A 16,284-nucleotide genomic window follows, 5' to 3' on the forward strand; every position below is an offset into this window, starting at 1 on the left:
GTCTGTTCTTGTATACAGAGTTTACAGCAGATATTGCTTCGCAAACTGTTTGTAGCTGTAAATCGTGATGTAATCTGTGGTTCGTGATATACCAAGGGGCATTACAGATCTGGCGCAGTACTTTCGATTGGAAACGTTGAAGTTTTTGTATGTTGGTATTACTTGCTGTACCCCAGATTTGTGCTGCATATTGCCATACCGGTTTTAAAATACATTTATATATCAGAAGTTTGTTCTCCAGGCTAAGATTTGATTTTCGACTCATGTACCAATACATTTTCCTGTAGATTAAGCTGAGTTGAAGGCGTTTCTTCCAGATGTGGATGCCCCAATTAAGTTTGCTATCCAAATGGATTCCTAAGTATTTAACGACGTTATTAACTGGTAGTGGAGTGTCGTTTATAGAAACTGGTGGCGCGACACCTTTTTTTTAAAGTAAACGTTATTTGTGTTGACTTTAAACTGTTAACTTGGACTCGCCACAGCTTAAGCCAGCTCTCGAGTTTAAGTAGGTGATTTTGTAATACCTGGGCTGCTTCAGTTGCTGTAGAATTTGAAGCCATGATAACTGTGTCATCGGCATATGTAGCGATTGTTGTATTGGTCGTCGTAGGGAGATCTGATGTGAATATTAAGTAGAGGGTGGGTCCTAGTATGCTTCCTTGTGGAACTCCGGAACAAATTGGAGACAGGTTAGTGATTTCCCCACCTCTTTTGACTTGAAAGAATCGATCTGTCAGGTAGGATCTTAAAAGTGAACTTATGGGATGAGGAAATATAGATTTAATTTTTGAGATAAGACCTACATGCCAAACTTTGTCGAATGCTTGAGAGACATCTAGAAATGCAGCAGTACAGTAATTTTTTTGTTCAAGCGAATTTCTGATAGTCTTTACCACCCTATGAATTTGTTCGATAGTACCATGTTGTTTCCTAAACCCAAACTGATAATTCGGTAAAACATTACTGTCATATAAAATAAGCTCCAGTCTTCTTAGAAAAAGCCGTTCAAATACTTTAGATGTAATAGGCAACAAGCTAATAGGACGGTATGAAGATACTTCCGTGTGATCCTTATTAGGTTTTGGAATCAGAACAATTTGAGCAACTTTCCATTGGAGTGGAAAATAACCTGTTTTTAATATTGAATTAAATATATAAGTAATTAAACTTACGCCTTCGTTGGGTAGATTTTTTAGTACTAAACTAGATATTAAGTCATATCCAGGTGACTTTTTAATTTCTAGATTATCAATTATTTCTTTGATTTCAGATTTCTTAACAGGTTTAATAGGTGGAGCCATTTGATATGGTGCATTTACGACTTCATGGATAGCTTGTTCTTCTTCAACTGAGACTTCCCTCTGATGCGGTTGAAATACCTCGCATAGATGATTTGCAAAAGTATATGCTTTATCTATGTCAGTTTTAGCACAAATGCCATTTTGTTTCCTGATTGGCATATTCATTTGTTCGTTGTGTTTAAGTTTTTTTGTTAGTTTCCATGTAGCAAAATACAGGGGTGTGTAGGAGGAGAGAGGTATAAGAAGAGTGGTCTATATATATGGGATAAAATAGATAACAATTAAGTAAAGAAGTATGAAAAAAATATTGAACGGAATGTGGCTAGGCTAGCAATGTAGGCAAGAGAATGACCACTAGAAACTCAAGGATGGATAGGGCCAATTTGCATGCCTTTTAAAGACAGTAAATCAGGAAAATATGTATGATAGATAGAAAAGAAGATAACAAAAATGAATAGATATAATGAAAATTAACAAAGAAAACAAATTGAGGGCGCCAGAAGAGGGATACTACTCTAAAAAGAGTAACGGTCACTCTTCCAGGTATCGTATACTGCTAAAATTAATTAAAGTTGAGCTAATAAACAAAAATGCTGTAAATGTAAAAAGGTAAGGAAATATTAATAAAAAAAAATTATATGCAAAACAAATTCAAGTTTATTAAATATAACTTCTTAGATTTTGACAATCTCTAAGTTACCAAAAAGTATATGAAAATTTCACAATATAATATTTAAAAAAAAAGAATGTTGAAAACAACTATAATAAAAAGTTGAAAACTAGACAGAATAACTCTGATATAGAGTGTACAACCTACATCTAGGTTAAAAACAACCTTAAAAAAAATAATGCTAACGTTGGAAGAACGTATAGCCAAGTAAATATATCATACTAACCTACAATATGACCAACAATATTGTTAAACAACTCTAAATGCACATACAAACAAAATAATATATATAAATGGGAACAAGCCAAGTTAAACAATTGAAACGGTATATTATCCTGAAGGGATAATAACCGGAGTTAATAACGCAAGATGAAATATAAAAAATTAGTTAAATAAACAAATAATAAAATAATTAAAGTTAATAATGAAATAAATGGTTAATACAAAAAAACAATGGAAGATAATCTCTGGGTAGAATTTGAGCTCAAACTTACCGATACCTTACACCAAGGGGAGTTATATTAATTAATATATATATATATATATATATATATATATATATATATATATATATGTTATAAAAAAAACTAGAACTGGTGAAACAAGATATATATATATATAGTTCTGAATCAAAAACCAACTGTCCTCCTACAGCTGTCTGGAAGGATACTCCCGAATGGTTTCGGTGTCCCAGCGAAGTCCTCCTTGAGGTCCGAAATTAGCACGGAGCTGGTGCTAATTGGCTTAGTTCGATGATGACTGTCCTGCCCTACCTCTAGGTGCAGGCTGGAGAAAAAATGAGGGTGGAGTAGACAATACTCCCTGTGACTTGTCCCAATGACCCTGATTCTAATAGAGTTGAAGTGGTACTCTCCCTCGGATGTTCTGAGGGAAATTTATAATTCCATGGTAGGTGGCTGAAAACAATTCCCCGTTACTTCTAATCTCAATATTGATAAAAAGAAATCAAAGAAGAAGTGAGGAAAGTTTCTTTCAGCATAAGAAACCGGAGCAAAAAGATAATTATGGTAGATAAAAAAACCCATCCAATCGGATGTAGCGTGACCTTGCTTCACATAGAGTAAAAATATAATGGCCTTGGACAAAATACTATATTAAAATATGAAATAATGAATCTGAATAATAGGATATAGATAAAATACTCTAATGTTTATAATATAAAAAATTATTATTTACCAGATAGCTACTTGATTCCGTGCTAGAAATTTACTTCAACTTCCCGAGTTTGCGAAAACACCGTCAATTAAATTGTTGTGGTATACTTAGAATATTTAACTTCTTGAAGTGAAGGAAATTCTATGCATTAATTGGATTTTCTTTCGCTAACTGCCACTTGTACGTACCACTTCAAACTCCCGATCAAAAGTGATTTTTAATTCACAGTTAATTAACCAAGAAGAGCCATTTTTCCACCTCCCATAATCTCCTGTCATCTCTTTGGTTCGCAATGGTACCAAATTAGAACAGAGTGACAACTTAAATTATTAACAATACACACTTAATGGGCAAATGAACACTTAAAGTTAGGCAGCCCATACTACATCTCTGAACTTTATTTTACTATAAATTGTTTATTATTTTAAATACAAATTGTAATAAAAGTAACGACTGTTACATTCCCCTACTAGTCGGGAAAAAAAAAATTTTAGTCAAAATTTTTTTTCATAAAATTAAAGTATCAATAACTAAGTGTACTGGCCTAACATTCCACGTTGATCTGCAAGTTTACACAAAAAAAATAACCACGAACTAAAGATCACGGGAAAAAAAAAAGAATGGTCATGGCGCCAGACACCACAAACTCAGATGACTCGAAAGTCGAATCAAAATCTCAATCGACAATATGCTTGAAAGCCAAATATTAACTAAATATACCAACTAAATTCTTACTGACAAATCAATGTCGAATTGGGCACTAAATCCAAAATTGAACTATCCATGGACATCAGATCTATAAGACTAAGTATATCCAAGGACGAACAACCAGGCAAATGTATGAGCCAATTCAACCAATATCTCACCCGGAGATATACTAAACTAAGATCAAAGAAATCATAAACTAAATAGGTTAAGAACTGAACACTTAATCCAAAATTGAACTAACAATGGACACCAGATTCATAGTAATATATCCAGAGAAGAACAATCAGGAAGATTTATGGAGCAATTCTCACCAAACCAAATAACACAAATAGTAATCTAAATCGTAAACATACCAAAGTATATCAAAGACGTAATAACCAAAATAAATGTGAAATAGGACGCTTAATCCAAAGTCAGACTATCAATGGACACCAGATTCATAAAAGCATATCCAAAGAAGAACGACCAGGAAGATTTATGGACCTATTCACACCAATACTAAATCTCAAAACTAAATGAGGTCTACGTACACCCACATCTGGTGATACGAACCTACATAACCAAATAAACCAAATAAGTGAGGAATCAGACACTGAATCCAAAATCGGACTATCGATGGACACCAGATTTATAAATAGAGCATATCCAAAGAAGAACGATCAGGAAAGGGCCAATTCTCACTAATGCTAATAACTAAATTAGCTCTTACCCTCATCCGGTAATATGAGCCAATGCCAACTAAGTAATTACAATAAAGCAAAATTTCCTAAAGTGTGAAGCAGCATTGTCACATTTATTCAGACTAAGTAATGTAGTATGTAACTGAACTAAACCAAAGATAAAGATAAATACCTAAAGTCTAAAATGGACGAAAGGAATTCAGAGGCTAAATAAATTTTGAGTGTGCTGGTATTCGCTAACTATAGCTTGGGGCTACAACAGATGTATGAGAATAACCAGACACCGATAAAATTCCAATAGAAATCCTAAGAAAATATAAGTGGTGGACTTTTCCTATAATACCATTACTAACGAAAGAAAAAAAAATATGTCGAGAACAAGCAACCAATTTCGAGCAAAACTGTAGATTTATAACAAGTTCTCGCAGCATGGAATTATCCGGGAATAGTCCTACATCTAAACAGCAATTTATGCCTAAGGAAAGAAGTGGGATTACACTAAGAGGACAACTCATTTGTCTAAACTCTTAAATAATGAAAATGACTAACTTGACATGTGTAGGGATAGTTAAAGAAAAAAAACATAACCTGAAGTAAGATAACTAATATGAACTAATTAAACTTCCCTATCAAGTTGTGAAAAGGTAACTGGAATATTTGGACAATCACACAAGAATGGTTAGGACATGTCGCGAGCATTTCCTGACCAGAAATATTATGAGGCATAAACATCTGCCTACTCTGCAATAAACACATATAGTACGAACCTAATTGAGCAGCAGTGATCAGTTGCTGAGCAACAATCTCGAACCCACGTATTCGCTAAAGCTGAGTATTGACAGATTCATTGACAGAAAATTCAGAAGAATAAATAAGAAGAAATAAGAAGGACACCGGTCATCCTTACCTACTTCAAAATTCCAAACTAATTCCAGAACCATCCTGTATATGGAATCAGGACATAAATTATTGTAGAGTATTTAAGATTTTCGTGACAAGTGAGAATAAAGCAGACCAAAGATAAAAAAAAAATCACAACATCTTTCCAAATTGGCAAATATTGAACAAATATATCAAAACAAATACTAAGGAATCAAATATCAAAAATATAACACACAATATATGATCCAGTAGTGTAACAACATAGTTCCATAGTTCCTTATCAGTAATAGGATTAACTATAAGTATAAATCTAAATATGTAAATATATACTAAACAACCCTCGTATCATAAGAGGTTAAAAGGAGTAATTCTCCTGGTAAAATTAGTACTTAAGAATATTAATTCATTATAAAGTGCATCATTTATAATACAAAAAGAATGTAAGTCATATATACTAATTATCTAGTAAGTTATAGAAGTCATTAACCAATGCCAAAAGATACAAAAAATAGCGGTGTACCTACGTTATCTGGTGATTAAGAAAATCTTAGACTAAAATGCAAAAAAATAAGCTAAAGACAAACAGAGAAAGAGATTAGCTTAAACGAAAGTGTTAAGTTAGTCTTCTTCTGAGGATGAAGAACTAACCTCGTCGATGGTGTTATCAGGCAGTAAATCCTTTACATGAAATTGACCAATTCGTTTGTTGGACGAATTGTCCCTTAATTCATATACCAAAGGAGATATTACCCTTACAACCGTACACGGAATGTATTTCTGGCAAAATTTTGCCGAAATAGCATCACCTTTACTTGATTTTACAAAGTTTCTCTTTAAAACTCTATCGCCAACAAAGAATCGCAAATCTAAAGTATTTGATTGGTTATAAATATTATATGGTACAACCATAGACATATCATCATCATCAACAAACCTAAAAGTTGATACTGATAATGGAACTATTTCACTACTGTAATCATTAGAATTGTGTTTAACGCTACTGGGTAAAGAAGAATTGGTAGTTGACCATCTGTGATCACTTAAAACAGGCGGATTCAACGTTTCATGATTAGTAGTTAATTTCGGGACTGATTTGTGAAAAAAAAAAATGTGGCCAAGTTATTAGCAACACACCACCAAGATCAAAATAGCCAGCAAAAATAATATATATATAATCAAATAAATACCTTAGTTATCTTACTAAAATACTCAAAATAATTTCTAGTTATATGTAAATTATAACTATTCTAAACCAAATATTAATATATATGCAACAATTAATAGTACCTATAAGTATAATACTGTTGGCTGTAGGAATAAAAGTTTATATAATATACGATATAAGTATGTGTAGGTAAGTAAGTAAATATAAGTTCTCAATAAAAATACAAAATTCAACCTAGAATGTAAGTTGTACTACTATAACCTATCACTGAGGTCTCAAAATATTAATAACTAATAAATCTAATAGATAAAACTAATAAATCAATACAGCAGTATAAGTATACCTGTTTAGTATTAATAAAAAATTTAAAGATAGAATAAATCAGCAATAATATGAGTAAAAAAAAAAGAAAAAGCAAAAATACAAAAACTCAGCTAAAAAAAAGAAATCAGCTAAAAGCTACTGTCTTAAAACCAAAAACTTGGAAAAGGCACCGCGTTGGGACGCCGATGTAGCAAAATACAGGGGTGTGTAGGAGGAGAGAGGTATAAGAAGAGTGGTCTATATATATGGGATAAAATAGATAACAATTAAGTAAAGAAGTATGAAAAAAATATTGAACGGAATGTGGCTAGGCTAGCAATGTAGGCAAGAGAATGACCACTAGAAACTCAAGGATGGATAGGGCCAATTTGCATGCCTTTTAAAGACAGTAAATCAGGAAAATATGTATGATAGATAGAAAAGAAGATAACAAAAATGAATAGATATAATGAAAATTAACAAAGAAAACAAATTGAGGGCGCCAGAAGAGGGATACTACTCTAAAAAGAGTAACGGTCACTCTTCCAGGTATCGTATACTGCTAAAATTAATTAAAGTTGAGCTAATAAACAAAAATGCTGTAAATGTAAAAAGGTAAGGAAATATTAATAAAAAAAAATTATATGCAAAACAAATTCAAGTTTATTAAATATAACTTCTTAGATTTTGACAATCTCTAAGTTACCAAAAAGTATATGAAAATTTCACAATATAATATTTTAAAAAAAAGAATGTTGAAAACAACTATAATAAAAAGTTGAAAACTAGACAGAATAACTCTGATATAGAGTGTACAACCTACATCTAGGTTAAAAACAACCTTAAAAAAAATAATGCTAACGTTGGAAGAACGTATAGCCAAGTAAATATATCATACTAACCTACAATATGACCAACAATATTGTTAAACAACTCTAAATGCACATACAAACAAAATAATATATATAAATGGGAACAAGCCAAGTTAAACAATTGAAACGGTATATTATCCTGAAGGGATAATAACCGGAGTTAATAACGCAAGATGAAATATAAAAAATTAGTTAAATAAACAAATAATAAAATAATTAAAGTTAATAATGAAATAAATGGTTAATACAAAAAAACAATGGAAGATAATCTCTGGGTAGAATTTGAGCTCAAACTTACCGATACCTTACACCAAGGGGAGTTATATTAATTAATATATATATATATATATATATATATATATATATATATATATATATATATATATATATATATATATATATATATATATATATATATATATATATATATATATATGTTATAAAAAAAACTAGAACTGGTGAAACAAGATATATATATATAGTTCTGAATCAAAAACCAACTGTCCTCCTACAGCTGTCTGGAAGGATACTCCCGAATGGTTTCGGTGTCCCAGCGAAGTCCTCCTTGAGGTCCGAAATTAGCACGGAGCTGGTGCTAATTGGCTTAGTTCGATGATGACTGTCCTGCCCTACCTCTAGGTGCAGGCTGGAGAAAAAATGAGGGTGGAGTAGACAATACTCCCTGTGACTTGTCCCAATGACCCTGATTCTAATAGAGTTGAAGTGGTACTCTCCCTCGGATGTTCTGAGGGAAATTTATAATTCCATGGTAGGTGGCTGAAAACAATTCCCCGTTACTTCTAATCTCAATATTGATAAAAAGAAATCAAAGAAGAAGTGAGGAAAGTTTCTTTCAGCATAAGAAACCGGAGCAAAAAGATAATTATGGTAGATAAAAAAACCCATCCAATCGGATGTAGCGTGACCTTGCTTCACATAGAGTAAAAATATAATGGCCTTGGACAAAATACTATATTAAAATATGAAATAATGAATCTGAATAATAGGATATAGATAAAATACTCTAATGTTTATAATATAAAAAATTATTATTTACCAGATAGCTACTTGATTCCGTGCTAGAAATTTACTTCAACTTCCCGAGTTTGCGAAAACACCGTCAATTAAATTGTTGTGGTATACTTAGAATATTTAACTTCTTGAAGTGAAGGAAATTCTATGCATTAATTGGATTTTCTTTCGCTAACTGCCACTTGTACGTACCACTTCAAACTCCCGATCAAAAGTGATTTTTAATTCACAGTTAATTAACCAAGAAGAGCCATTTTTCCATCTCCCATAATCTCCTGTCATCTCTTTGGTTCGCAATGGTACCAAATTAGAACAGAGTGACAACTTAAATTATTAACAATACACACTTAATGGGCAAATGAACACTTAAAGTTAGGCAGCCCATACTACATCTCTGAACTTTATTTTACTATAAATTGTTTATTATTTTAAATACAAATTGTAATAAAAGTAACGACTGTTACATCCACAGCAAAAAGTTTGTATCATCTGCAGGTGAGAGGTTCTTTAAATATTTGTTGATTCCACTGTCTTTATGTTGGATCAGTTTTCTTTTGAGTAGTCTGCAAGCTCTATTCAGATTTGTTTTATCTTCTGGATGCCTAGTGAGCTGCCATATCTTTCGCAGTTTTCTTTTTTCCAATATGAGTGTATTTATGTGTGCAGGATAGGACTCGGAATTGTGTTTGTAATAAATTTCTGGGGTGGACGTCTAAGCAGCTTGCTAAATAACTGTAGTTAAGTGAGCAACTGCGTTTTCTATGTCACTATCACTTTTAAGAGGCAAGTTTAGATTGATGGATGTTTTTATTTCTTGTCTATATCTGTTCCAGTTTGTTCTTTTATTAGAGAGTGTTAAATGTTTAGAACAGTTATGAATTTGGCTTTGTAGATCTATGAAGAAAGGGGAATGATCTGATGAGAGGTCAAATGAAGGAGAAATTTGGAGGTAGGTATGTGATATTCCTTTTACTATAGCAAAATCAATACGATCAGGAATTTTTTGTCTATCAGTAGGCCAATACGTAGGCTCTCCAGTAGAGAAAGGAATTAAATGATTCTCATTAATACTTTTTAATAATTCTCGTCCACGTGAGGTTACGATTCTGGAACTCCATTTATGATGTTTGGCATTATAATCTCCAGCAGAAATGAAACAGTGTCCTAGCATCTTAAAGTATTCAGTAAAATGATCAGCTTTTATTATTTTATTCGGTGGACAGTAAACAGCAGATAGAATAATCGAGCCTTGTGAATCTTCGACCGACACTGATGTGGCTTGGATGTTAACTTTACTAATTTTATTTGTTTCATGATGCTTAATGTTATTTCTTATAATAATTGCCGTACCTCCGTGGGCTTTACCTAATGGATGTTGAGTTACATAGGTTGAATATTTGGGAATATGGAAATGGCTCTTATCAGTCATGTGTGCTTCGGAAATAAACATAACATCTAGATTATGATAGTAAATAAATGGTATAACTTCGTGGAAATGAGAGGTTAAACCATTGGCATTCCAACAGCACATCTTTAGTTTAGTGTTGAAGGTTAAGCTTAGATATCAGAGAAATTATGAGATCAAACATCTTATCCATTCTTTCCATTAACTTATGTACTAGTAGTTCTAGATTATTTTGTATATGTTGAGGAGTTGTTGTTTCTATTATATGAGAAGTCTCATCTATGGTAGATGTATTTCTATTATCTCTTCATGCAACAATTTTCGCATAGCTTGTAGTTGGTTGAGTGTTTGAAGGAAATTCTGCACGAGGTGGATGACTTGCGTTTTTATCTCTAAGTGTTGGAAATTTTTTTTCTGTAGCTCTTTGTATATTGAGCATCCCTTATAGCTGGCAGGATGATTTTCTAGACAATTTACACATTGAACATCTTTTATATTTTTTGGTTTTGGGCATTGAGATGATAGGTGATCGCCCACACATTTTACACAGCGCGGACTCCTGTGGCAATAATTGTGGGTGTGTCCAAAATTTTGACATCTTTGACATTGGGGTAGTTCCCTTTTCGGATGCGGTGGCTCCAAACTCCTGACCAAACTAAGAAATAGTTAAACTAAATAACATAACTTTTTGTGAAGGTAACTGTTCGATATGTCTACCATTTTCTTTAATTCATTTGTCAATATATTCCATAAAAGATCGTCTCATATAAAAGAACATCATTGGTTCTAAAGAAACTGCTGCAGTATTTTTTTCTTCCCATAGTTGGTTGCGAATGTTTATGGGATTCTTATAAACACGTTGATTTAATGCGCCCCATATACCAAAATCAAGCGGAATAAATTCTGGTCTACGTGGTGGCTATAATGTATAATGGATGAATATATTCTTTTGGCTACATAGCCAAATCTTATGGTATATTGTGGAACTACATCTTATTTGTCGCAGAGTTTAAATAATATATTAAACTGTGATGTATCTCGTTCATTGGTTACCTATATACATACACACGGAATAACCTATCTGTTGACTGTTGAATGATGACATTACTTATTTATATGATTACGTTACAGCTTACGAGTAACCATAATTACATCTCGAACAAATGGACTATTATGATTTACTAACGAACTAATATTAATAACGATATAAATAATTATATCAATATCCCACCACATTGCCAAGGAATATGACTAACACGACCAATTCAACGTTCAGAAAAGTTGTATTTAAGTATGTTCTCACTGCCTTCTCTGTAGAATGTGTAGGTATACCATCTTGCATAAACCACATATTTTGAGTTTTTAGTATTTTACAATAGAGAAAAAGTAATACAACGCCAGTATAGAAGCTTAAGAAGCGATAGAAAACGGAAATTGTAAACATAATGACGGCCAACGTCTGAATACGGACACGGCACCTAAAGAAGAAGAAGAAGAATCTTTTCTCCAACAAGATATTTAGCAGCTATAACACAGCATTTTGTGATGTAACATTATCATATTTGAGTTGTTTTAATAAGAATAAACTATGAATTATACTTATCTACAGATATTCAGTGCTTTACCGCACAAATATTATTATGCAGCTGACTTATAAAATGCGATTATCTTCTTGAAAACGGTTGAATTTTGAGGTTACTAACAAGTATACCTTTTCTTTGTAGAAATCATGTATCTTTAATATTTTTTAACACAAATAAAGCTAACTTAAAGAGCAAAAAAGTTAAGCGCACATTTTTGCCACACATGTGACATATGTGACGCTCTCTATCAGTTATTACACAAAGTATGTATAAAATTATAATTTATCCTACTCGAAAGCATTCAATTGTAAATTTTTGTCTAAAAATATTTACAAACGTAAAAGTTATAGCAAAAAATAAAATTTTAAATTTCCACTTTAACACCCTGTATCTTTCTTAATATCAACATTTTATTAAAGCCAGTTGGCTTAAATCGTAATGTTTTAAAGTACAGAATCTACGGTTTCTGTTTGTACAATTAATTAAGGACCACCCTGTATAAGCCCTCCACCAATGTCCGATAGACCTATTATTTGGCACTCGTAGATCCATGGCTCTCTTATAAAAGCTAGGTCGAATCTTCTCATAGCAACAGTAGGTTTTGCCAAATTGAAGCCTCTGATGGTTTTGAAGAATATTTTTCCAAGTTTGTAATATGGTTTGAAATGAGCAGACCTCAATGCTTTATAGGTGACTCTCATATTTGTGCGTTCTCTGCGATTTTATAATTTTTCAATAACCAGTTTTCCATCTTAAGGTAATGATTTTGTTTCCTTAGATAGGTCTGATAATTGGTTTCTCAGCCCCATTCTGAGAAACTTAGGTAATAACGCGCTCGGGTATATTAATGGATCGTTTACATAATATATAGATCATAATATATAGAATCAGATGTTCTTAAGCCTGATCTAGTTGAGCATCAGGACAGTGTCTATGTACCACTGCCATTCTGAATAGTTTTTTGATTTTCCTATATAATTTCTCATTAAAGTTTCTTTTTTTTAGTGTACCACAAAAATCTGGGAAACCATGGGCAACGAATAATTTATAAATCTGCTAATATTTCAATCACCAGTTGAGCATAGTGTTGTCAAATCGGCCCTTTTGATGGCTGATAATACTGGTAGACGGTTAGAGCTATGCGCGGATAATGGCCAACTACAACTGATGCATGACGCCAAACTTCAAACAATATTTTTATAATAAGCTAAAAAGCACCTCAGTGTAAAAAGAATATAGGAAATTCAGCTACTCGCACTCAACATAAACTACTCATATGAGCGCTGTAATAACATTAAAAGACAGGTCATTTAAAAAGCGATTTAATATTAAAAAAGCAAATTGGAAAAAATTCCTCTTGAATTTCGATAACATTACTAAAATTCGCCCAACAAAAGCAAACTGCTAAATTTTTCAATATACTCAAAACTGGTTAAAAAATAAACATTTCCCGAGGATTCACTTTTTTTAAGGACTTACTGTCCAGACTCTGTTCCATTGCTTAACCAATATTCTCAAAAACTTTATGATGACTCACCGAGTTGAAGAAATATTACCTGCTACCATATCAGACCAACGAACATTCGTTGCATATAATATGCATATGGCACAGAATAATATACATGCTTGGAAACTGCTTAAGAGTCTTAGCCAGGACCCTAGTGAAAGAGCAAACAATTTCTCAAATCAAATGGCCTCAAAACTCCTTAAAAATGGCAGCGCATATGACAAGAGACAAAAAAAACTTAAAACGGAAATGGATAAAGCCAGTCAAGTGAGCGTACCTCCTAATGTTGCTGAGCTTTATTCCGCCGTCCTCACAATGAGAAATTATAAGGCTTTGGGCACCTATACCAACCCATACCAGTAGATACTGGGACTCTCCTATATGCAGACAATTTAGCCACTGTTGCACAAGCGAGAAGTTTAGCCAAAGTGTAGATAACACTAACTGAATGACAACATACTACGGATCAGCCTTTCTGAAAGCAAAACCCAAAAAAAGTGAGGTGTGTAATAGCGACCGTTCTAGTAAACTGAATTTTTAATGTTATAAAATCCTAAGTAAACTCCTAAATACCTAGGAGTTACTTTGGATTGCATGTTGTCGCATTCAAAGAACATTGGATGAAACAATTAAAAAATATACGTTCCAATTCTGAATGTTTTACTTACTTTCAAATTAATTGTATTAATCTACATAATATTCCACTTCAGTTTGTTTGCGCCATGTTTTAGAAGTAGAGACGCAGTAGAGTTAAGGTTTTCTCTCTCTTATTTTCTTTTCCATTATATATATATATATATATATATATATATATATATATATATATATATATATATATATATATATATATATATATATATATATATATATATATATATATATATATATATATATATATATATATATATATATGACATCCGAAAATTCGAAAATTAACAAAATGTCTAGTGAAAGTTTGAAACATCAGAATAAAATTTAAGAAGAGAAGAGAAGAGACGAGGCGTCAATTTTGCAGAATGAATAATTACAAGAATTCCAAGATGATTTGAATGCATTACAGGTTTAAAGTCAGTGTCAACTTAAAGAAAGAAAAAATGTAATCGAAGAAGTAAGTCTTTAGTTGAGTACAGTTAAGCGGAAGAAGATAACGATCAGAGTTCTCTTGAAAACCTTAAAATAAGTCAAAAAAAAAGACAATGACTTAAAAGTCATACAAGAATGGCTTGAAAAAAAAGTAAGACCTATTTGGCAGGAAATAAATAAATACAGTGGAACTATAAAGGCGTACTGGACTTAATGCGAATCTCTGTATCTTTTTAATGGTCTATTATTATATCGGAACTAGGAAACTTTCGATGGAGTATGGACAGTTCAACAAGTGCTACTGCCAAAATCACTCACTAAAAATGTATTACAAGAACTTCATAGCAGTCTTTCGGCAGGACATTCTGAAGTTAAAAGAACAGTTGCCAGAGTTCAAAAAAGACAGATTTTACTGGATCAATTACCGTGAAGATGTATAATATTGATGTAAGAAAAATCGATTTATGTAATGGTAGAAAAGACTCTAGAACAAGAAGTCGTGGTAAATCGTGGTAAAATGTGCACAGTATATCTCCGGAAAATCTTTTGAACGACCTGCAGTGGATATTCTCAGTCCAGAAGAGGGAACAAGTACGGATTATTTTTCAAAATGACCTGACCCTTTCCTAATCAAGAAGCAACTATAGTATCAGAATCATTTATAACACACATCTTATCAAGACAGGAAGTTCCCTATTTCCCTGTTGACTTATTTCCCTTTTTGATTATCCTCACAAACACTTTTCCGTACTTAACTCTGTATTTTCTTTTTTTATTTAATTATATCGTCTTTTATTAATATTCGTTTTATTTTTTATAATTTTTAATTTTTTTTTATTTTGCTGTATTATTCATATCCTCAAATGCATTAAGCTTGATCATATATACCATATGTTCCAGTTTCAGAGTTAACTATAACTTCATAGTTGAACAATCAAATAAATCTTTAAACATTTTGCTACGGTTTCCTTTAGATCTTCGCGTTTAGCTGCATTTTTTTATTGTCATTATCGCAACATTTTTTTGTCTTTCTTGTTGATCTAGTATTTACGAATTTTTTTAGATAACCTTCATTTCCCGCCATATTTCTGAATTCGCTCGTATTGAGATTGAAGATTTTTTTTTCATTTTATCTTTTTAACATGTTACCTATAAAATTATAAGTCATAATCTCAATTTTTGCACAATAATATGGAGTCGTTGTAGGCAGACTAAGTTCTTGAGCAATACGTGCATCTTCTTCTTTTGGTGCCTATTCTCTGTGGATGTTGGCAATCACGTTGGTCCATACAACTTTGTTGACAGCTGGTCTAAATAGATGTATGGTAGTCATTCCTGCCCACTGTCTGATGTTGTTTAACCACGATGTCCTTCTGCGTCCTTGAGATCTTTTGCCTTCTATCTTGCCTTGCGAGATTAGTTGGATTAGTTGATACTTCTCATTGCGCATCACATGCCCTAAGTATGTCATCTTTCTGATTTTCTCGATACGCATAATTTCCAGATCTTTATTCATACGTTGGATCACGGAGTTGTTTGTAACATGATGGATATAGGAAATTCTGAGCATGCGGCGGTAGCACCCTATTTCGATGGCTTTTAATCGTTTGGATGTTGCCTCTGTCAAGGTCCAGGCTTCGACTCCATATAAAAGGATAGAAAATACATACCATCTCAAGACTCGTGTTCTTATATCAATGTTCAGGTGCATATTACATAATATCTTCCTAAGGCGATTGAAGACAGCTCTCGCCTTTTCTATACGATATATTATTCCATATGAGTGGTCCCATTCCTTATTTAGGCTGTATCCAAGGTATGTAATTTTGTCGATTATTTTCAAGGGTTTATTATTAGCTGTGAATTGGTGCTGTATTACGTCGCTTTTATTTATTACAAGAATTTTGGTCTTTT

Source organism: Diabrotica undecimpunctata, chromosome 3 (genome assembly GCF_040954645.1).
Source record: "Diabrotica undecimpunctata isolate CICGRU chromosome 3, icDiaUnde3, whole genome shotgun sequence".
In the NCBI taxonomy this organism is placed as follows: domain Eukaryota; kingdom Metazoa; phylum Arthropoda; class Insecta; order Coleoptera; family Chrysomelidae; genus Diabrotica; species Diabrotica undecimpunctata.